General features: G+C 51.2%; 1 protein-coding gene and 1 long non-coding RNA gene across 7 annotated transcripts in view; one reads left to right on the top strand and one right to left on the bottom strand.

Annotated features, from left to right (window-relative positions):
• Nucleotides 1-5,925: 5,925 nt before the first annotated feature.
• LOC121926865 lies at nt 5,926-14,314 on the bottom strand. 2 transcript variants are annotated; one of them, XR_006103100.1, is made up of 3 exons: nt 13,667-14,314; nt 12,084-12,205; nt 5,926-8,521 (listed from the first exon to the last, which is right to left on the bottom strand). It is a non-coding gene; the product is annotated as an uncharacterized LOC121926865 (long non-coding RNA). The 2 variants fall into 2 exon arrangements; XR_006103101.1 differs by lacking the exon at nt 13,667-14,314 and adding an exon at nt 13,328-13,629.
• The window catches only part of BCOR (BCL6 corepressor), a 106,431-nt gene continuing 98,681 nt past the window's right edge, over nt 14,075-21,824 (top strand). For 3 of the 5 annotated variants that reach the window (XM_042460193.1, XM_042460203.1, XM_042460202.1), the window contains exon 1: nt 21,115-21,572. The gene's annotated coding sequence lies outside the window, so the exon portion shown is untranslated. Of the gene's footprint in view, nt 14,493-21,114; nt 21,573-21,824 lie in introns of those variants that run through there. The other 2 variants (XM_042460201.1, XM_042460204.1) reach the window with 2 other exon arrangements.

Raw genomic sequence — 21,824 nt, forward strand, 5'->3', positions numbered from 1 at the left:
CCTTTCAGTTGTCACTCAGAGACCTTGCGGTGGAGCGGAGGCCCTTCTTGGCCTCCGGAGGAAGAGGAGGAGGCGCCAAGAGAGAGCCCAGGGGAGCAGAGCCTCCCCCCCAGGCGCCCTTTGCCCCTTCTCTGGCAAGTCCAAGGCGGCCTCCTCCTCCTCCTCGCCATTAAAGCCCTGCCGGGGTCGATCCCGGCTTCTGAATAGTGTGTCTTTAACTCACCCCCCCCAACCGACACCCCAGACTTTCCCCAGCTAGAGTGAGCAGATGTCCTCCCCGGCATTGCGAAATGGAAGGCGTTCCAGAAAAATGGAGATCACCAAAGAAAAGCTAAAAACACTCATATAAATATAAATTTAGGCTAAAAGTAGAAGACGTTTTGGCATTCCTCCTGGACAGAATTGGAGTTCTAGAAAAGGAAGACATCCGGTGCCCCTGGATGTAGGGCATGCAAGGAAAATGGAGGAGATGACCAAAGAAAACCTAAAAACACGCATATAAATATAAATGCGTGGCTTCTTAGTCATGCTCAGAGGATGTTTGGGAATTCCTCCTGGGCAGAAGACGTAGGGCCTCCTTGTCCAGGGCCCCCAAAGGGTCGCTAAGGGTTGCTGCCGCCTTGGCTTTGCTTCTAGGGCCTCAGCAGGGCAGGGTCGGCTGACGCCCCGGCAGTCTTGAGGTCTCAGCCCAAAGCAGCGCTGCCGACTCTCCGTCGCGGAAAAGGGCTTCCTGAAGTCCTGCCCAGAGCAGCGCCAAGGCGCTTGGACGGCGGCCTCTCACCGCTTGGCTTTGCTGCCACTTTCTCCTCGGGAGCTTTCTCCCGGCAAAGGGACGCTTTGCGTTGCGTTTGGCAGAATCACCTGCATATATAATGTGTGTGTGTGTGTGTGTGTGTGTGTGTTGCCTGGTGCTCCACAAAAGCAAAGGCGGTTGCACTGGGGGGTTTCTGGCACCAGGAAAGCTGCTTTGTGGATCCCGCGGTGCGCTCTCTGCAAAGCGCAAGGACTAGGCAGGGAGCCCGCTGGCATCCAAAAGCCTCGGCTCTCCTCGGCGGCGCCCGGGGAAACCTAGTTTCAATCTGGCAGGTCTGGCTAACACACACACACAATCACACACACACAGAGAGAGCCAAGCAAGCGCGCTCCCGCCTCTCCGACCTGCTGATGCGGGAGCTGTTGGGGGGGGGGGGGGGGGGGGGGAAGGGGGGGCGGGGGGGGGGGGGGGGGGGGGGGGGGAGGGAAGGGCGTGTTGGTTGCGCCTGAGAGAGAGAGCGAGAGAGAGGGAGGCCTGCCTGCCTGCCTCTCTGCTCGCTTGCTTGCGAAGGATGGGAAAGCTGAAGCGGGGGTGGCTGCGCTTGAGGTTTTTTGGTTGTGTTAAAAAAAAAAAAAAAAATAAAAAAAAATACTGGGGGGGGGGGGGGGGGTGCTTTGCATCCCGACTGAGCAGGAGGCGTGCCTTCTGTTTCTAATAAAGGAAGAGACTTTTCTGGAAGAAAGGTGCTGCTGAAGTCGGGGGGGGGAGGGATGGAGGTGCTCGGTGCCTCTGTGTGTAGGAAAAGATCGGCTAGGAAGGCAAAGAGGAGGAGGAGGAGGAGGATAGGAGTGCCTTTTTTTGTTCTTGTGTGTGTGTGGGGGGTAGATTTAAATAGGTTGTCCCCTCGAAGGTGAGGATGTTTTGCCCATCAGGGGCGATGGGAAAGGGGAAATGGTTTTTGCGGATTTCCTTTGGCTGCTCCTCGGAAGAGAGGGTTGAAGAGAAAGAGGTTGTCATAAAGGGTGGGTGGAGGTGGGGGGTTGCAATGCTTTCCTCCCGGCCCCAGGGGAAAAAGAGGAGAGGGGCAGGGTGGGAGGTGTCTCTTTGTGTGTTGTGTGCGCTACTGGCTGCTGTGTGTGTGTGTTGGGGGAATAAAAAGAGAGAGAAAGAGAGAGGGAGCGAATGGCCGCCCCCGGCGTCAGACGCGTTTGGCCGAGGCTCGCCGGAGGGGTTTTGATGTGCGTTTCAGGCAAGGAGGGGAGGCGTTGGGCTTCGGGTCGGTCGGAGAGACGCGTCTCCTGTTTCTAATAAAGGAGCCGACTTTTATTGAAGGATCAACGCAGGCAACCGGAGTCCTGTGGGCTCCAGCCGCCCGACTTCGTTAGCTGCTAAGCTGGCGGCCGCCGAGATGAAAAACCTTTCGCGATCGTTGGGAAAGAGGCAGGAGGGGCTGGGCACAGGCGGCTGCAAAAACCACCACCGGCAATAAATAAATGCATTCACACACACACACATAGAGAGAGACCTCGGGATCCCCCTCCAAGATCTGAAAGGGGCCCGGGGTTGATAGGGGGACGCAGGAGGCGCAGATCCCCTCCTGGTGTAAGGGCCCCGGCTTTGGGGGATTGCCAAATTTTCTTGAAGGGAAACTCGGGGGATGACTAATCCTGCGCCAGGAGGAGGGCTGCCAGGGCTTTCTTTTTCCGTCACCAGCAGTTGCCGACCCTGTTTCTCGCTCCAGAGAAAGGAGCGGCGAGAGAGAGGCGGCTTCTGAGAAGGCCGAGCAAAGAGCCCCAATCTGCCTCAGAGGAAATCCCCTGGCCAGCCCCGAGAGGAAACCAGGCTAGGCCAAAGCGCTCTGGGGAGGCTTGCTCCCTGCAAAGGGCTCCGGAGACAAATGCAGCTGTAAGCCCAGGCGCACTTGCTCCGGAGCAAGGACTCCGGAAGAGAGAGTGCACTGGGCTCCCCCACTCTCTCATTCTCTCTCTATATGTGTAATGAAACATGCAAGAAACAAGAGCCCTTCAAGGCGCCTTGAGGACTAAAAGGCCTTTGCTTTTTAATATCCTCGACTTTCAACTTCCGGAATTCGGGAGTATGTAGACTGCAACCTCATGGGATTCCGAACTCTTCGAAAACTACCTTTGAACATGGTTCAAACTCGGGCTAACAGCAGCCTGGCCCAGGAGTTTGAGAATTAGACTACTACTCTGAAGACTGAGGTCCAAAACACGCTGCAGAAAGAATGCAGGCTGAGAGCGCTTTAACTGTCCTGGCTCAGTGCTGAGGAATCTTGGGAATACAAAACTATACTTCCCAAATTCCCTACCACTGAACCAGGGCAGTTAAAGCAGTCCCAGACTGGATTATTTCTGCAGTGTGTTTTGGAGCTAAGGTTCAGTTCCCAGCGAAGTCATGAAACCCACTGGGTGACCTTGGAATCAGTGGAATATCCACCATGTGAAGGAAGTCACTTGTTGTCATCCTCATCAGAAGGCAATGGCAAACCTCTTCTGAACAAATCTTGCCAAGAAAATCCCATAATAGCTTCGCCTTAGGGTTGCCATAAACTGGAAACAAGGGGCACAACAACAAGAGAGCAGCAAAGACTGCCTTTTCAACCCTTTACTTTCCTTCTCTGGTGGGAAGCCTGTGACTTTCCAGACTCGGTTGCAAGTAGCTTTCTTCACCTGGCTATTGGCTCTGCTGGCTAGGGACTATGGGAATTGGAGCCCAGGGGCATCTGGATGGCTGCAGGTTCCCCGCCAATGTCCTGGCAAGCAAATAGAAAGAAGGGTCCCCATGACTTCATGGAATATTTAGGCCTCTGTGCTGTCTGTCTTCTGTTGTATAGTTAGCACACTTTCGACCTGAGCTCCACTGTTCTAGAGATTAGGTATGAAGACTATAATCTGGTGTTTGTTGTTTTTGTTGTTGTTGTGTTTCCGACTTAAGGTGTCCCTAAGATAAACCTATCATAGGATTTTCTTGGCAAGGCTTGTCATTGCCTTCCCCTGAGGCTGAGAGAGTGTGACTTGCCCAAGGGCACCCAATGGGTTTACATGGCTGAGCGGATTCCTTTCCTCTAGATTTTCTCTAGAGTAAGCCTATAATAACCTGTCCGGTTGTTCTGAGAGCTTCCATCTACATAGTCCTCACGTTGCTAACTCCATTTCTTTTACTAGCCATGGACATTTAGGCCTATTCACATCCCTGGAACCAATTTCCAGGTAATAATTTTCAGATGGGGATGGCGCAGCCAGACATTGCCATAGACTGGCTTGTTTATCCCTCACATGGTAGATATTTCACTGATTCCAGAAGCAATGTGGCCTGCAAGAGTCTTCCCTTCAGCTGCATTTCACCAGCTGCTGGTTTCCGGCAAGGGCCTGTCCAGTGAGAGCAATTGGTGTCTAGTTTACAAAAGCTTACGCCATCAGAAATGCGTGTCAGGTGTCCCAAGAGCCTTTGTTGTTTTGTCCCTTACCTAATTGAGTTTTATCTTCAGACTGCGGCCAGGGGCGGCGGGGGGGGGGAGGGACCCATGGTGAAACCTAGCAAAAGCTCCATATGGGATGGAGAAACGTTGTAGTAGTAGTCTGATAGAAAGGAGGGCGCCTTCAAAACGTAATCTCCATGAATCCGGCATCTCAGACAGTGCAGTACAGGTTCTGCTCTGTTCTCCTCCTCCTCCTAACAACCTTGTGATGGTAGAGGAAGGAGCCCAAGTGATGGCTGTGCCAGTCCTGAAGGCTGCTGATCCCTGCCTCCCTTGAAAAGCCTTATCTTTGACGGGGTGCCACGCGATAGGAAAGCATATGGTTAACCCGTGAGGACGGTTTCACACAGGCAAGCCATTCGTTGGGGGTTGCAGTGATGACTTCTCTACAGACCTTACACACACACACACACACACACACACACACACACACACACACACACCGGTATGAGTGCAGCACTGCTCTCTATCCACTCGCAGGCAAAAACGGGAAACGATTTGCAAAGTTCAAAAGCCTTGATTCCCTAGTGGTCCAGACATGTTGGGATACATCCCTCAACATCCCTACCCCACAGGCTGCGTGGGAGGGAAAGGGACCAGCCTGCCCTCTCTTCCTCCTCCTCCCCCTTTTTTTGGGGGGGAAGCACGTGTCCCCCCTTTTTTCCCCCTTTTGTTTTCTGAGTCATGCAGCTGCAGTCACCGGAGTGGAGAACAGGAAGACAAACGGGCTTTCCTTTGAAATAATACATTGAGTTCCGCCCTGGCAGTTCGTCAGACTGAAGGGAAGCTTTCGGGTGAGCTGAGGGCAGGGCTGGAGCTGTGGCTGCCCTTTGGTCCTCTCCTTGGTCCTCTTCCTTTTTGGACCCAAAGACTCAGAGAGGAAGGGGATCTTACTGCACCAGCTTGACAATGCTTTAACTATCATGGCTGCATCCTATGGAATACTGGGATTTGTAATTTGCTGAATTTTGGGATTTGAAGTTTGACACCACAGGCTCTCTGGCCTAAAAGAATAGATATCTCACAAAACTGCAGATTCCAGGATTCCGTAGCATCCAGCTGTGGCAGCTGAAGGGGTGTCAAACTGCATTATTTCTACAGTGCATATGCAGCCTATGTTGCCTGCTTTGAGAAGAAAGGGAGCCTCCTCCTCACCATAAAACCCTGGTTTAGATGGGAAGGGGAGCAAACTGAGAATCTTTAAGACAAGGCAGTTTAGGCCTGGGTCCTTCTTAAATAATCCTCCCTGTATACCATCCCCTGTGACCTTTTCAACGGCAGGATTACCTGCGTGGCTCCAACAATGTGGTAATCCGACCTCTCCTGCATGATCTCCCCGCCTCATGTGCAGCTGCCCTACAGAGCTGCCTAATGGGTTCCAGCATTTCAGAGATCAGGAGCCTGGATTAACCAATCCTTCCAGTTTCAGTAATCCCAAACGCTGAGAGTTTGGGCCTGTAGCAGACCGGTGCAGGCATGGCCTGGTTAGTTTGGCAGTGACTTGGATTAATCTGGGTAGAAGGAGTGTGGTGTTTCTGTGTGATTTTGAAGGAGGGACAATGCCCCCGCCTCCCAAAAAGAGCCAGTTTGTGGACCAATGTGCTGGCTATAGGGGTCAGATTCACAAAACCAGTGAAGCTGGGGAAAGGAAACAGCGATTACACTTGTAGAAATCTCTCGAATTTAATAGAAATACAATAAAACCCACAAAGGAGGAATATCTCTTCAGCTACCCCTGAATATGTTGCTTGAATTTCATTGAGATTCGCAGCTGGGTGTTGTTGGCCAATCGGCCTGTTTCTAGATGTGACAGTTGTCATCTGGGAACCAGGTCTTCTTTGGTTTGAGAGTCCGGTTGACCATTTTTGCAAAAGTGCTACCCAAACTGTCCAAAGTGTCCCATCCCCCCCCCAGCCTTCTAAGGGACAGGCTTTGAAAGTCTCTCTCATTTAAATGTCTTCCCACTCTTTGTATCCCGAAATAATGGTTTTGGCTGGCAAACGAGGCGTTTCAGATCTGAGAGCGAGACAGAGGTTCTTAACATTGGTTTCTGACTTTAAGAATAAAGAAGCCACGGAGTGCTTGGACGGGCTGGAAATCATTATCAGAGTTTGCTGCTCTTTATTTTAACGACCACACTTACTTCTCCTTCTCCTTCTCCTATGCTTTTAATTCATTAAAAACACGCGCCGAGAGAATGGCTGCTAGAGCCCCTCTTCCATATGCTATTTCTGCAGCCCGGCTCCTAACGATTCCGCCTTGTCATTTCCTCGGGCTCAGGCAGGCCAAGAAAAGGAGGAAGAAAAGAGAAGCAATCGCGCGGTTGTTGATGCTCCCTCCTGAGAGCTCCTTTGCCTTGAACGGAAAACCCAGCCGTTTGGAGACCTCCTTGCCCGCTAGCCTTGGCCTCCTCCCCGCAGCCTACAGTCTCCCGCGGTCACGAATGGGCCTGGTCGCTTCTGCAGCCTGGAGGTCTCTCAAAGGAGAAGCCCCCCGGGGGTCGAGGAGCCCAGACTGCCACCAGTCTCTTCCCCAGACAGCCCAGGGAACAAGGGATGGATCCACTCACTCCCTCCCATCCCTCCCTCAATCTCCCTTTCCAGCAGAAGGTGCCTGAGAGGATGATTCATCCCTCGCATCTAGTAATTAAAACAAAAAGCCGGGGTCGGGAAGTTAATGGCGTTCTCCCTTCGCAGTTTGGTCAAAGTGAGGCCTGGTGGCCCTAATTCGTACAGCAGGCGCGGGGGGGGGGGTAAACCACTGTCTCACGCTACAGAGAGTTGGATGCTAATCGACATGGAAAAGGAAAGGGCCCTCCCCCCTCCATATCGAGATGTTGTTGGGCTGTATTTCCCATCCTCCTTCACCTTTGGCTGCCATGCCTAGTGATAACCAGTGGGACTTGCAGTCCAACAACACCTCCCCACAGCCCCCGTGAAGCTTTTGTTTGACAAGCTGGATTTCAAGGGGCCTTAGTGGTTTGAGTATTGGACTATGACTCTGGAGAGCTGGGTTCGATTTCCAGCTGGGCCATGAAATCCACTGGGTGATCTTGGGCAAGTCACACTCTCTCAGAGGAAGGAGATGGCAAACCTCTTCTGAACAAATCTTGCCACGAAAATCCTATTATAGGGTTGCCTTAAGTCAGAAACGACTTGAAGGCACACAACAAACAGGAATGCACACCACCATACATTCTTGCAGTCTGAACTGGTTGTGGTGGTACACTTTCAGCAGACATATTTTCCAACAGAATGAGAACTAGGTCCCAGTCCTGAGGTGGAAACCCATCCTTTGTTTGCTTCATGCCTATTGTACTCTCTTGCTACCTTGACTGTGGTTGGTCTTCACTTCTACAGGGATTTACAGCCCAGGATGCAGATGGCTGAGTCTGTTTGGAGGCAGCTTCCTCTGGCTAGGAAGTGTAAGGCTAAGCTGGTAAAGTGCGGCCTAGTCTTTGGTCCAACATGTAAGAAAGACACTCTGCCTATGCTCAGTGGCACTCTGTTACCACAGATGTTGCAAGGCTTGCACCAATTTGTGTGCAGTTCTGGTTACAAATAAACTTGGCTTAATCCCCTGGGAAAAGCTCTCCTTTTCTTCCTTGATACCTGGGATGGATAGGTGAAGGATCTCTGCTAAGCCCTGGGTGCTGAATCTTTAGTACCTATAGACTCATAACTTCGCATGGCTGGGTTTTCATAAAAATCTCACCAAGTAGGAGTTGGCATGAAACCACTTCAAAGCTTGGAGGCGGGAAATAAACAACTTGCTAAATGGGCTGCTGTTGTTGATGTGAACACACACACACATTCTGGCAGCAGTCCTCCAGACACAAGTGTCATCTGAACTTAATCTGGGTGAGGAAAGTCTGATTTAAGTAGGACACGTAAACCTGGAAGCACTGAAGAGACCTCTCCTAATCTAAGACAGCATGGCCTAGTGGTTTGAGTATTGGACTATGGCTCAGGAGGCCAGAGTTCCATTCCTTGCTAGGCCATTAAACCCACTGGGTGACTTTGGGCAAGTCACATGCTCTCAGCCTTAGGGGAAGGCAATGGCAAACCTCTCCTGAACCAACCTTGCCATGAAATGTTGGTGACATTTCTAACATGAAAACCCCATCATAGCTTCGTCTTAGGGTCACAACGAGTGGGACATGACTTGAAGGCATCCAGCAACATCTGATCCAACCTTCCCCGACTGCGTTGGGACTGGGGCGGGATGATGGGAGCAGTAGTCCAATCCTGTCGTTCGCTATGGCCATGCTGAAGGACAGAGAGGAGAAGATGATATGGAGGGAGGAGGGGAAGAGGAGGGTGCTATCCTTCCCTAAGCGTTGTTTCTCCCCTCTGACTCGCCCCCTGGCCAGCGGGGCTTGGCCTCATCGCAGCTGCCTCCTCCTGCGAGCAAGGAGAGCCGACTGGCCAGGGTTGCAGACAGTAGCCCTTTCACAGCAGTGTCACCATCGAGCCCTCCCTGATTGGCTGCCCGAGGAGTGCAAGGGCCAGTCCTCTCCTGCCAGCCCTGTCCCTGGCTTCCTCTGCCCTCCTGCAACCCAGGACTGAAAGACAAGAGAGGCGGAAGCCGGCTCCAGCTCTGCCTCGATGCATTTATATGAGCGAGCGAGTGAGAAAGAGAAAGCACACGTTCGCGTTCGCTCTGCTGGAAAGAGCTGCTCTTGGCGAGTCCCCTTGGAAACACGCCCAGGATTTCCAGCCCCAACGTGCAAACCATCAAAATGGCCGAGGTAGTAAACAGCCACAAGTGGCTGCAGTTCAGCCCGCAATCAACTGTGGCTGGGGTGGGCTAACCCCCTCTTCCCCTAGCTTTTTAATTGAGCTTGAACGAAATATGTTTCTCCAGGAAGATAAATCGAGTCTTTCCAGTTAGCAAAAGTGGTTCATTTTGCCCGTCCTCAAGTGCAGGAAAGATAAGGTCCCTGCTGGTTCAGATACACTGGGGTAGGATCAGCTACTTTGCTTAGGTGGAGGGACTGGTTTCTACATTGCAAAGAATTCTCCCCTGAGTAGACTGGCTTCAAGAATAGTTGTGTGTTGTTTGAAGACTGTTGTAGTTGCTTTTGTGGTCATCCTGGGGGTTAAATCTCTGGAAACACCTGATACAACATAGTTTCTTTGTGGGTTTTTTGGGCAATTTGGCCATGTTCTAGAAGAGTTTATTCCTGACATTTTGCCAGCATCTGTGGCTGGCATCTTCAGAGAAGAAGGCAGCCACAGATGTAGGCTGAATGTCAGGAATATAGTCTTCTAGAACTGGGTCACATAGCCCAAAAAAACCACAAAGAAATGATGGATGCTGGCCATGAAAGCCTTTGATTTCACCTGATACAACGTTTATTTACTTGAGATGCAAGCCCCTGTTTAGGATCCAGGAGGTCAACGTTTGGGGAAAAATACATTTTTGAACTCCAGTCCCTCAGACAACAGGACCAGTGAGGGAGTTTATGGGGTGGGTACAAGCTAAGCATAGCTGCTGGTGGCCATCCTGCAATGCCCAGCTTCAGGTTGAGTTGCCTTGCAATCCATTGTACATTCACTTGAGAAGGAACTTCTTATTAATGTTGAGGGATTTCTGCACCAAGGAGGAAAAAACCACCAAAATACCACGTGGGTTGTTACTGTATCTCTAGTTTTCTATGATATGCTTATATGTGGGGAGGGGAGGGGTAATGTTTTGGCTGACTTCATCTTGTTAGTCATCTCTGGTATTTATTTGCTTAAGTTCACCTTCACAATATCTGTTGGTGAGAGGAGTGCAAGAGCAAAATGAATGTCTGTAGCAGGGTGGGATGTGTGCACAATGGAAAGGTGCAGGCCTGAGAGGCAGGCCTAGATCCAATTCTTAATCCCAACTAGAGGAGACCTACTGAATCAACCACTGAATGGTAAACCAAGACTTATGCAGTTTCCATTGATTTGCTCTAGTTGAGATTGGCAATTCGATTTGTGGGGAGTGGCTTTGTTTCAAGTGTTGTGACTCTTGAAAAATAAACAGTCACATAATGCTCTTACCTTGAGATGCTAATGGGTATTACTTCAGTGACTTCCAGTTATGAGTGCTCTTGAGGCCCTGCCTTTGTAGCCCCAAATCTTACTCTGAATTTTATATTCAAGATCCCATCCTAAGCCTATTTGTTTTTCTGAAGTAAGCCTTGCTGATTTTGATGGAATTAAATTTCAAGCATACACCCTTGGGAATGCAGACATACCTTAATTTTCTGTTTATGATTCAATTGTAATTTGTATTTAAAAAGCAAATTTCCTTGAAATAACCAGAGGGGTTTCTATAAGGGTAGGGGGGCAGATATTGATCTTGGTTAATCCCTCCCTCCCCCCCACCCCACAACCTGCATCTATTTTAATTAAAGAGAAATAAATGGAAGTTTTAATTTCAGTTTTCCAGCACCTATTTATACTTCGAACACGGAGAGCCAGCATGGCATAATGGTTTGAGTGTTGGACTATAATTCTGGAGACCAGGACTGATTCCCAGCTGAGCCATGAAACCCCCTGCATGACCTTGGACAAGTCACATACTCTCAGCCTCAGGGGAAGACAATAGCAAACCTTATCTGAATAAATCTTGCCAAGAAAACCCTATGATAGGATTGCCTTAGGGTTAGGGTTACCATATACCCGAAACAACTTGAAGGCAACAACTACTGCTCCACTTGTAAATATGGGTTAAATGCTTTCTTCTCAGAAACAGTGGAACAAGTGGGGCAATTAATGTTATACCTTTTTGGTTGGCCTAATAAAGGTGTCATCAACAATATGGACTTTGGAATTTGTTTTATGGTCAAAGTGCTACCTCTTAATTTTTTTTATCACTTCAGAACTGTTCAATTCATACTGCATATGGGATGCCTGGGGACTTGTTTCTCCCTTAAAAATAAAAACAACCCCTTGCAACAGGAAAAGGAGATGTCAGGAAGAAGGGTTCCAGTGTTGCCTTTCCATTTCTAACAGGATGGGTATTATCTACTGTAGGCACTGTGGGGATTTTTGTGAGGGCATTCTAATGTATGGGCTTCCTGTTAGCATCTGAACCAAGAATCCCCATCTCAGCTGCTGTCCATTGGTGAGTCTAGGCCTTGGAAAGGTGAGATGCTGTGATGGAAAATGGGGACATACTTTGAAACCTATTTGTTCCTCAGTGTCTCTTCCACCTGTTCTAATGTTGTTTCTACCTCCACCACAGAGAATCACTACGTTCTTTAGAAGAATATGGAGTGGAACAGAGTTCTGTTAGAGTTCTGGGTTTTTGTGAAAAAAAGGAGAAGCCTCAAATAGGAGAGATTGTTTAATCCAGGGGTAGGCAACCCTTTTGAGCCGGGGGCCGGGTAGCTGTCCCTCCCCCTACTAGCGGGATGGGTATTATCAACTGTAAAAATATACTATTGAATATTTTTAAATAAATAAATAAACCGGGACAAATGTAGGACAAAATTTTCAAATGGAGGGCACTTTTTAAATAAAAAATGGAGGACACGTGAAAAAATTTGCTGATTTTTTTAAAAAATGTTAAGATAAATGCATGTTTCTGAGGCTTCTATAGACAATCGCCCCCCCCCAAAGGCCCTGGCGGCAATTGGCGGCAGGACCGGGCTGGGGCCGGTCCCAAGGCCTCACCGGGCCGCATCCGGCCCGCGGGCCTCAGGTTGCCTACCCCTGGTTTAATCTCACCAGCAGAGTTAGTTCTTCACAGTAGAATATATGTGAGCAGAAATTTAGATCCACTTTTGTTCTCCCAGATCATCAAGACAGAGTCTTAGATTGAGAGTAATATAAAAGTAAATTTACTTACCAAATCATTTGCATATTAACACACAGGTCAGACTTTATGTTGCAAAGAAGAAAAACGAGGTAGGAAGAAGTTCACATGCTTCTGGAGAAAGTTTTCTCAGCATGCTAGGGAGTCATGGTACTCTGTGCAAGAACAAAAGGAGAAGGAATGGCTATTTCCCCAGGGGCAATGGAGAGGTGTGCTCATAAACAGGAAATGAGGGAGGAGGGGGGCTGTTTGTACAACAATAAAATATCATATCTTATGCATGCATTCCTAGAAGGTCTCAGCATGAGAAGTTGCTATACCCAACAAGTTCAAAGGATATAAAACCAATAAGCTGCTGTTATTGTTGTGGGCCTTCAAGTCCTTTTTGACTTGTGGTGATCCTGAGGCAACCATATCACTGAGTTTTCTGAAGTTGAGTGTGACTTGCCCAAGATCACCTTGGCATAGTGATGTCCAAACTCTGGCCTTTCCAAGTGTTTTGGCCTTCAGCTCCCAGCATCCCAGACCATTGGCCAAGGTGGATGAGGCTTCTGGGAGCTGAAGTCCAAAACACCTAGAAGACCAGAGTTTGGACATAACTGCTCTAGGGAGTTTCTATATCAGAACAAGTATGTGAACTCTAGTCTCCAGAGTCCTAATCCAATCTTAAAACCACTACACTTCAAACTCCATATTGGCTCCTACCAGACCTCTATACAGTATTGACTTTGGGCTTAAGGCTTGGTTCTCACCAATTTTTAGTGCCTTCTTGTCCATTCCTATGGTTTTCTTGGAAAGATTAATTCAGAGGTTTGCCTTTTTCTAAAGAGAATGTGACTTGCCCAAGGTCACCTAGTGAATTTCCATGGCTGAGAGGAGATTTGAACCCCAGTTTCTCAGAGTCCTGGTCCAACACTCACACTACTGGGCTCCACCCATCCCTACCAAAGGACAAAGGGCTGTTTCTCCTTTGCCCACATAGCCATAGTTGAAACAATCATCAATAGGTGAGCTCTGCTTTCTAGACTCCTTTGGACTTAGGTGACCCCATGGAATTCCATAGGGTTTTCTCAGGCAAGGAATACTCAGAGGTGGTGGTCTTGCTACTTTCTCCTTTGAAATATAATTTTAGAGTACATAGGCCCCAAGATCAGAAAGAGGTAGCTAGCTGCAATAGATAAATCCAGATCTTGTTAAGGCCACGTTAAATGAAATAGGAATTCTTTACACACCCCAAGACGACAACTGAACAAAGGACAACTTTCTATTTGACTCACTTTACCCCACCGGAGCTTCTTTTCAAAGCAAGGGATGTTTGGAGGCGGAAAGAGAGACTTTTTGTGTGCTTTCCCTCAGTCGTCGGTGTGCTGCCTCTCTGTGTCACATGGCTGACAAAATCCGAAACATGTTCTTTCCTGTCTAATGGCTGCGCCGGAGTTTCGTGTGTGTGTGTGTGTGTGTGTGTGTGTGTGTGTGTGTGTGTGTGTAGAGGCCAGGGCAGACGCCAACTGGCGTTTCCCCAAGCGGAACGGCAATGAGACAGTGCTCAAAACAACCAAACCCTGAGCCTGACTGGTGTCTTACTCGGAAGGAGTAAGTTTCCAAAGAGAACTTACCCCGAGTCAGTTTGCTTAGGACCGCAGCCCAAACCGGTGAGCCTTTCCAAAAGGGAACCCGATCCCTGTTCCAGCTTGGCGGCTTGTGTCTGGGGTGGACTGACTCTTTGCAGCCTGGAGGCTTTTGCTGTGCCAGAAAGGGGGTTGAGGACCGAGGAGGAGGCCGTTTTGATCGCTCTGTGCAGAGAGAACAACAGCAGAATCCCTTGGCCCAGGAAAAAATGGGCTAACGTGCCAGGTGTGTGTCCGGCACAGTGTCTCCCTCTCTCCCTGTGTTTATGTGTTTGTGTAAACGAAGAAGTAGATAAATCCTTTAAAAATTTCCCGTCCTCTCTTTCTAAACCCGGCGTAGGGAGAAGCGGCCAGACCTTCTGCGTCAGGCCAGCCCAAGGTGGCCTTGTTTTGTTATTCCGATTTCTCCCCGCCAGCCCGGCCCTCCTCCCCTTCCCAGCCATTAAAGCCAGACTCCCGGGAAGCGGCGGCCCTGGCTTGATTTAAGGCCCCACTCCAGCAGGGCCATTCCGAGCTCAGGGTAGCGCCTCGGCGGGGTTATTTATAGGCTCTCTGCCCAGCAGCCCCCCTTTACGCCACCCTCGGCGCTTGGTGTGCGCTCTCCTCTCTCGGAGCGGAGCGCTAATGAATTTAATCCCGGCGACACCCTTCGAGGAAGCAGGGAGGGAGGCGAGCAACGGCGAGGAAGGGAGCCGAAAGGACTGAGTCACCAGCCGAGGTTGGTCGGGCTCCGCCAGGCAAGCAGGAGGCCTCCCCCTTGGCCCGGGAAAGAGCAGATGTCCTCACCGCCAAGGAGGACCGGGCACTGCGAAACGTAGGACGTTCCCAAATAATAATGATGATGATGATAATAATAACTAGGCCATTGCAAAAGAAAAGCGGGGGGGGGGGGAAACCACTCGCAGAAATAGAAATGCATGCTTCTTAGCCATGCCGCAAAATGGAGGGCCCTTTTGGAAGGCTGACTTGGAGGACGTGTCCAGGAAAAGGAGGACGTCTGGTCACCTTGGGGAAAGGGGGCCGGTGGAGGAGAAACGCCCGGGGGCAGGGCTGGTGTGTGTGTGTGTGTGTGTGTGCCAGAGAGAGAGAGAGTCCCTCCTCGCCTAGCCAGCTAGTTGTGGTTGTTCTTGTTGTGTTCCTCTAAGTCATTTTTGATTTATGGTGACCCTCAGGCGAACCTATCTTACAGGGGTTTCTTGGCAGGTTGCTGGCCTCTGAGGCGGAGACAATGTGACTTAAAGAAGGTCACCTCGTCTGGGTTTCTAGGGCCGAGCTGAGGTCCAAAATAATCCATTGTGGGACCGCTTTAACTGCCCTGGCTCAGTGCTAATCGAACCCTGGGAACTATAGTTTATTTTGGCACCGGAGCTCTCTGACAGAGAAGGCTAAATGTCTCACACATCTACAGAATCCCAGAATTCCCTAGCATTGAGCCTGGGCAGTTAAAGCGGTCTCAAACTGGATTATTTCTGCAGTGTGTTTTGGACCTAAAATGTGAATCCTGAATCTTCAAGAGTTGTAGTAGTCCGACGCTCAAACTACTACGCCGCGCTGGCTGTCCTTGCTGGGATAAGGCGAGAGGCCAAAAGCAGCCAAAGGCCAGGAGCTTCTTAGTCCTGCAGTGAGGCCTCCTTCCCTCGGCCTTTCCTTGAAACCAGCGGAGGCGTCCTCGGGAGGAGGATAAATGCTCCCTGCAGGGGGGCTTGATATAAGCCTGCCCCTCCCGGCCCTCCAAGGCCGCCGGTTCCCTGGGTTCCTTCTGCTAAGTACCATCCAGGGCGCCTGGGTCCTCTACGGCTGGCTGCCTTGCTCCTCAGGCTCCTCTCTTCCTCCAGCGCAGCTCACAACAGCCTGACCTCCGGGTCAGCTCCCCAAGGAGGGGAAAGGGAGGGAGGAGGGAGGAGAGAAAGGAAAGAAAAGAAGGAAAGAAAGAAAGAAAGAAGGAAGGGGGCTGGAGACTGCGGCCCTGGTCCTGCGAGCTTGCTGTTGAGCAAGACTGGGAGGGAAGGGAAGAGAAGGGGAAACACCCACCACTAAAACCAGGGAGCTCAGGAGGCCACGATGGACTGGGGAGACCCAAGGGACACGGAAAGAGCACACACACACACACACCTTCACTTCTAGACTTCCCCCTCAAAGACATTGCCCAGGAAAGCCCTTCTTTGGAAAAAGCCTATCTGCTTCCCAGGGATCGCTCTAGGTGTGAAAATTGCAGGCGGTCATGAGTTGCTGTTTCAGAAACTGGCCAAGCAGTGGCCTTAAAGGAACTCATCGCTCCTCAGAATCCCAGCATTGGAGTTTGGTGAGATGAGCTGCCTCCAAGCTCTCTTAGGTGTTCTTTGTGAAGGCTTTGTGTTCCTCATATGCGCTGGGGCTTTCTTAATTGGGCTGAGGCCTGGACCTGTAAGCAGTGATCCTCCTAGGGTGGGCCTCCCATGAAGATGTGGGCTTCTGCAGAAGGGTAATGACAAATAAAAGATGTTCCTTTTGTTGAGGTGAGATTCCACCTCAGTGTTAGGAAGAACATCCTGACCTGTTGGGTAGTAGAATAGGTGGAGTCTCCTTTGTTGGAGGTTTTTAAACAGAGGCTGGATGGCCTTCTATCAGGGGTGCTTTGATTCTGTGTTCTTGCATGGCAGGGCATTGGACTGAATGGGCCCTTGGGGTCTCTTCCACCTCCATGATTAGTATGTGAAGACAAAGGCTTTCATGGCTAGCATCCATAATTTTTTGTGGGTTTTTCAGGCTATGTGGCCATGTTCTAAGAGTTTATTCCTGACGAATGCCAGCCACAGATGCAGGCCAAACATCAGGAATAAACTCTTCTAGACGTAGGTAAAGCCAATTGCTTAACTAGATCTACAAGAATTGGAACTAACAATAGGTCCTAGGCTAGGGTGGGATCATTACTCCGGAAATGACATTTCAAATGTAAAATGAGTAGCCTTTACCAGCAAAGGGCAATATTTGCTTATCCCGACAAAGCAGCCAAAGTGAGAGCGGAGTATTTGCAGGAGGGCTTCCTTTCCCCTCTGCCCACTTCCTCTCTTTTTGGCCAGAGAAAAATATATTCAAGAGTGTGCTTTGTCTAATAACTTTTAATGTCTAGCCTTAAAATGGCTTTATAAAAAATAGCTTTACGGAGTATAATAGGCCAGGTGTCATTGTGCTCGTTACCAGAGACTGAAAAAACCTGTGGGATGGATGGAGTGGTGTTGGAGTTTTTTTTCTTCTTCTCCCAGATGCAAACCTCATAAACCGGCTACAATATCCTGCCACCCCAGCTCCCTTGCAGGCATTTCAGAGGAAGCATTTCCACTGCAACCTTCCTCATTTGCAACCTGCCCTCCCCTTCTCTTAAGAGCATTTTAACCTACTGCCTGGGAAATCGATGGCTTTTGTCATTTGTATCAGCTGTTTAAGAAGCTGAAAAGCTTGTGTGCCGAGGGTTTCGGGTTACAAACGGCAGATATCGCTCACTTCTGCTTTGGAAGAGAAGAGACTCTCTTTTCCTCCCTTCCCCCGCTTCTTAGCACAGGACCAGTGTGGGGTGAAGTGGTTTGATGTCGGACTGAGCCAGGGTTTGAATCCCCTTTCGGCCACGGAAACCCACTGGGGTCAAGTCATTTACCCTCAGAGGAAGCCAGTGGCAACCCACCTCTGAACAAATCTTGCCAAGGAAATCCTCAGAGAAGGTTGCCCACTCGTTGTCAATGTAGAGGCCCATTATTGTTGTTATTGCTGTTGTGTGCTTTCGAGCTGTTTCCAATTTATGGGGACCCTAAGGCGAATCTGTCATGGGGTTTTCTTGGCAAGGTTTCTTCAGAGGAGGTTTGCCATTGCCGTTTTCTGAGGCTGAGAGCATGGGACTTGCCCAAAGTCACCCAGTGGGTTTCATGGCCCAGCTGGGAATCAAACGCTGGTCTTTAGAGTCCTAGTCCAACATTCAAACCATGCTGGTTTTCTTAAAGGCCTTTCTCTTATAGGTGTAAGTGGGGGTAAAAAAATCCAACATAATATCAACCTTCTGATATTAGGAAGATACAGTATACTGAAGCAGCAGCAGATTTCTCTCTCACTTGCACAAAATATGCGCATACGACCTGTGAGTTTTGCTTGCTTGCATGCATGCTTTCTTAACCAGATTCTTCCTCTGGCTCTGCATCCAGCCTAAGAGATTCGCATCAATACAGCAGGGGTTGTTGCTGCCTATTGAATAAACCACATGTTAACTAGGGAAAATATTGCTAGGCTGAAGCGTCCCCGCCCCCGCTTCTCTCCCACAGATTCCTGGACCTCCCGACGAAATTAATGTGTGTGTGTTTGTGTGCACAAAGTTGGCTTGCCTTGAACTAGGTAATCACTGGGCCTCTCTTTCTCTCTGCATGCCTACTTGGGTGTAAACAGCTTCTCCACGCCCAGAGGAGACTTGGAGGACTGGAGAGGAAAGGCGAAGCGAGGAGGGTTTGATGCAATCGCCGCCGCCGCAGTCCGTGAGAATCAAATGCCATGCATTTTTCCTGGGCTGCTTCAGGCTCCCCTCCTCCACGTGCTTCGTTCCTCGCCACAGGCGAGACGCCTTTAATCGGGAGCAGGTTTCCAGTGGGACCTTCTCAAGGTCTGCAGCCCTTTTAGATAAGCCACTAAGCAGGGAGCAGCCATGGCCAGGGAGAGACCCTACACACGTAGGAAGGGAAAAGCGGAATCAAATTGTTGTTGTTGTTGTTGTGTGCCTCCAAGGTTTCCGATTTAGGGTGACCTAAATGGGGTTTTCTTGGCAAGACTGGGGTTTGCCACTGCCATCCTCTGAGGCTGACAGAGTGTGTCTTGTGTAAGATCACCCAGTGGGTATTTCCATGGCCCAGCCAGGATTCCAACTCTGGTTTCCACCATGCTAGCTCTAATATTTGTTGTTGTTCTTGTTGTTGTTGTTGTGTGCCTTCAAGTCGTGTTTGACTTATGGTGTTCCCTCGCCCTCAGAGGAAGCCAGTGGCAAACCACCTCTGAACAAACCTTGCCAGGAAAATCCTCAGAGAAGGTCACCCACTCCTTGTCAACGTAAAGGCCCATTGTTGTTGTTGTGTGCTTTCAAACCGTTTCCAATTTATAGTGACCCTGAGGCGAACCCGTCCTGGGTTTTCTTGTCAAGATTTGTTCGGAGGGAGTTTGCCATGGCTTTCCCCTGAGGCTGAGAGCATGTGACTTGACTAAGCCCACCCAGTGGGTTTCGTGGCTAACCTGGGAATCAAACCCTGCTCTCTAGACTTGTAGTCCAACACTCAGTATGCCTCCAAGGCAAACCTGAAAGTCCAGCAACTCAGCCCCAAGTCAGACTCAGAGGCTGGTGGCCGGTGAATGCGCACGCCGCCTTCCCCACCCGGGGTTAACCTTGCAGCCGGCCTCTCGCGGTTGATGCCACCGAGGGCTGGAAAAGACCATCTAGAACCACGATCCTCCAGAGGAAGGAGCGAGCCAGGCCAGGAAGACCGGCGTCGGGAACGCGGCGTGGAGCAGCTGACTTGCCCAGCCAGAAGTAAGCCGATAAGCAAGATAAGGAGCGTGCCAGCCAGGAAGCAAGGAAGAGCCAGACCGAGAAATCGCCAGCCAGCTCCGGCAGGGCAATGCGGAGAACGGGGTGTGCGCGGCGCCCTCCTCCTCCGCCCCCGGCCCCAGATTCACACGTCAGAACAGAAAACGTGTCTGGGACTTTCAGAGCCTGGCAACCGCGCGTTCTCTTTCCGAAAGCAAGAAAAGAGAAGCAGTTTGGCCACTCCGGAAAGTGGCTGTTGCGAAAGGATTATTTTCCATTACACTAAAGAGGCGGGATGACGGGGGGGGGGCAGAAGAGAAAGAATCCCCCCTCCATAAAAACCCAGGGAGGGCGATCCAAATGCAAGAGGGGAATGAGGAGCGGTGCAGGGTGCAAGGGGGCGATAAAACAAATAAAACCCGGGAACACTGGAGGAGAGAGTGACGGTTTGTGTGTTTCTGGAAAGAGGAGATAAAGGGGAAACGGCGGGTTTGGAGGGAGACTTAAAATACAGGTTGGAGGTGGGGGTTTGAAGGTGGGACGCCACGCGGTTATCTGCGCTAAGAAAAGAGGGTTGCGAGGCATTTCCCCCGGGGAGGAGTGGTGGCCCGATAAGATGGGGAAGTGCCTGAAGGAAGAAGTGGAGGTTTGAAGGAAGAAAACGTTCCTCTGTGGGTGGCAATGGGGCGCCCCATGATGAGGGTGGGTGCGGAGAGAGAAAGGATGCGGGGAACAAAGAGCTAGCGCTTCTGTTGCTGTTGTTTTTCAGGGAAATGCCACCCGAAGAACGGGGCAAAAGTGGGTGGAAGGAGAGGAAGGATCCTGAATTCCCCGCACTTGAGACGGGGGGGGGGCAGGATGGGGAGGTGGTACAAGGGGCAGGATCTTCCTTCTCCCTCCTGACTCAGGGAAGGTCACCAGGGAAGCCGTTCATAGCGTTCAAAAGACTCGGGGATGGTGGGGGGAAGGAGGGAAGGGGTACCCCATGAACGATCCAGGGGCAAGAGGCGAATGATAGTATCATAGAGTTGGAAGAGATCCCAAGGGCCATCCAATCGAACCCCATTCTGCCATGCAGGAATACATGATCAAAGCACCCCGACAGATGACCATCATGTTTCAAAGCCTCCAAAGGGCTAAGGGTGAAAGAAAGAAAGAAAGAAACGGAGGGGCAGATCGTGTGGTGATGAAGAAGAAGAGCCCTCGCTGGGCTGGGCTAGAGAGGGAGGCAGGGAGGAAGGGAAGCCGGGTGGGCGACCGAAGCGGCCTCTCGCCAGCAGTGTCTGGCTGCGTCTAATGCTTCCTCCTCTTCCTCTTCCTCCTCCTTTGCTGCTGCTGCCGATGCTGCCGGAGCTTTGACAGCTTGGCGAAGCGAAGGGAGAGAGCTTTATGGTAATTGCAGCTCTCCACTGGCCTTCTGGGTAGCGAGCGAACGAGAGAACTGAGCCCGAGCCGAGAAGGGCGCCTGGCTGAAGGGGGGGGGAAGGGGGGAAGGAGGGCGGAGACTTTCCTTTTCAAGCTCTTCTGGTCAAAAGGAGCGCGGAGTCTCCTCAGGACGCCCTCAGGCAGAGAAAAGCAGGGCTGGGGACAGAGGGAGAGAAGGAGGGGAGGCACGGAAACAGGGAAGGAGGAGGAGGAGGAGGAGGAGGAGGAGGAGGAGGAATGGGGAATCAATTAAGGCGATAAAGCGGCGAGGTTTTTTTTGAAAGAAAAGGGGGGCAAGCAGGAGAGAGTCGCTGTTTGGGGGAGCGCGGGGGCGAGGGAGGCTCTTCTGCTTCTCCTGCTGCTGCCGCTGCTTCTGCCTCTGCTGGCGGCGGATCCCTCAGTGCTGAGTGGGGGGGGGGGGGGGGAGGGGGGGGCAGGAAGGGGGGGGGGGAGGGGGGGGGGAGGAGAGGAAGGGACGGGGGGGGGGCGGCGTGCAGCAGACGGAGCCTCGTCTCCCAGCGGCAAGGTGAGGAAGAGCGGCTTTCCCGGCGGATTCAATCCCCAGAGCCAGCCAGCCCCCTCCGCCTCACCCTCAGCCCCCGAGGCGGAGAGAGCCTCTGCCAGACGCGGAGCAGAGAGGGGAGAGCATGTAGGCCAGCAGCCGTCCAGCTTCAGCCCCCCTCCCCCAGCGACATGGCGCTGCTGCCCAAGGGGAGCCCTCGGGGCTGTTGACCCCCACCGGCCTGGAGCCTCCCCCTCCGCCCCACCCGAGTCCCGGCGGCGGTGGCAGCCCCTCGGACGGCGGGGCCGGTCCAAGCGTCCCTCGGCTCAGGAAGAAGATCCGCAAACTTTTCCCCTTTCGCCTCTCGCCCACCGGAGACCCAAGGAAGGGGACGCGGAGACACGCAGCCTCCGACGGAGCGGAGCAGAGAGACTCAGGTCAGTCCGCGCCCTCCCTCCCTCCCTCCTTCCTTCCTTCCTTCGCAAGTCCCAAAAGGGGGAAAGTCGAGCCAGACCCGCTCGGAGGAGGTGACTTCTCTCTTTCTTAGACGTCTTTTGCAAGGGATCTCTCCAGAGAAGGAGACCTTTTCCTTCTCCCGGATCTGGAGTTTGTATGTGGAAGGGGGGTAGTGTGTGTGTGTGTGTGTGTGTGAGAGAGAGAGAGAGAGAGAGAGAGAGAGTATGTGTGCG

The sequence above is a fragment of the Sceloporus undulatus genome, chromosome 3 (assembly GCF_019175285.1).
Source record: "Sceloporus undulatus isolate JIND9_A2432 ecotype Alabama chromosome 3, SceUnd_v1.1, whole genome shotgun sequence".
Classification (NCBI taxonomy): domain Eukaryota; kingdom Metazoa; phylum Chordata; class Lepidosauria; order Squamata; family Phrynosomatidae; genus Sceloporus; species Sceloporus undulatus.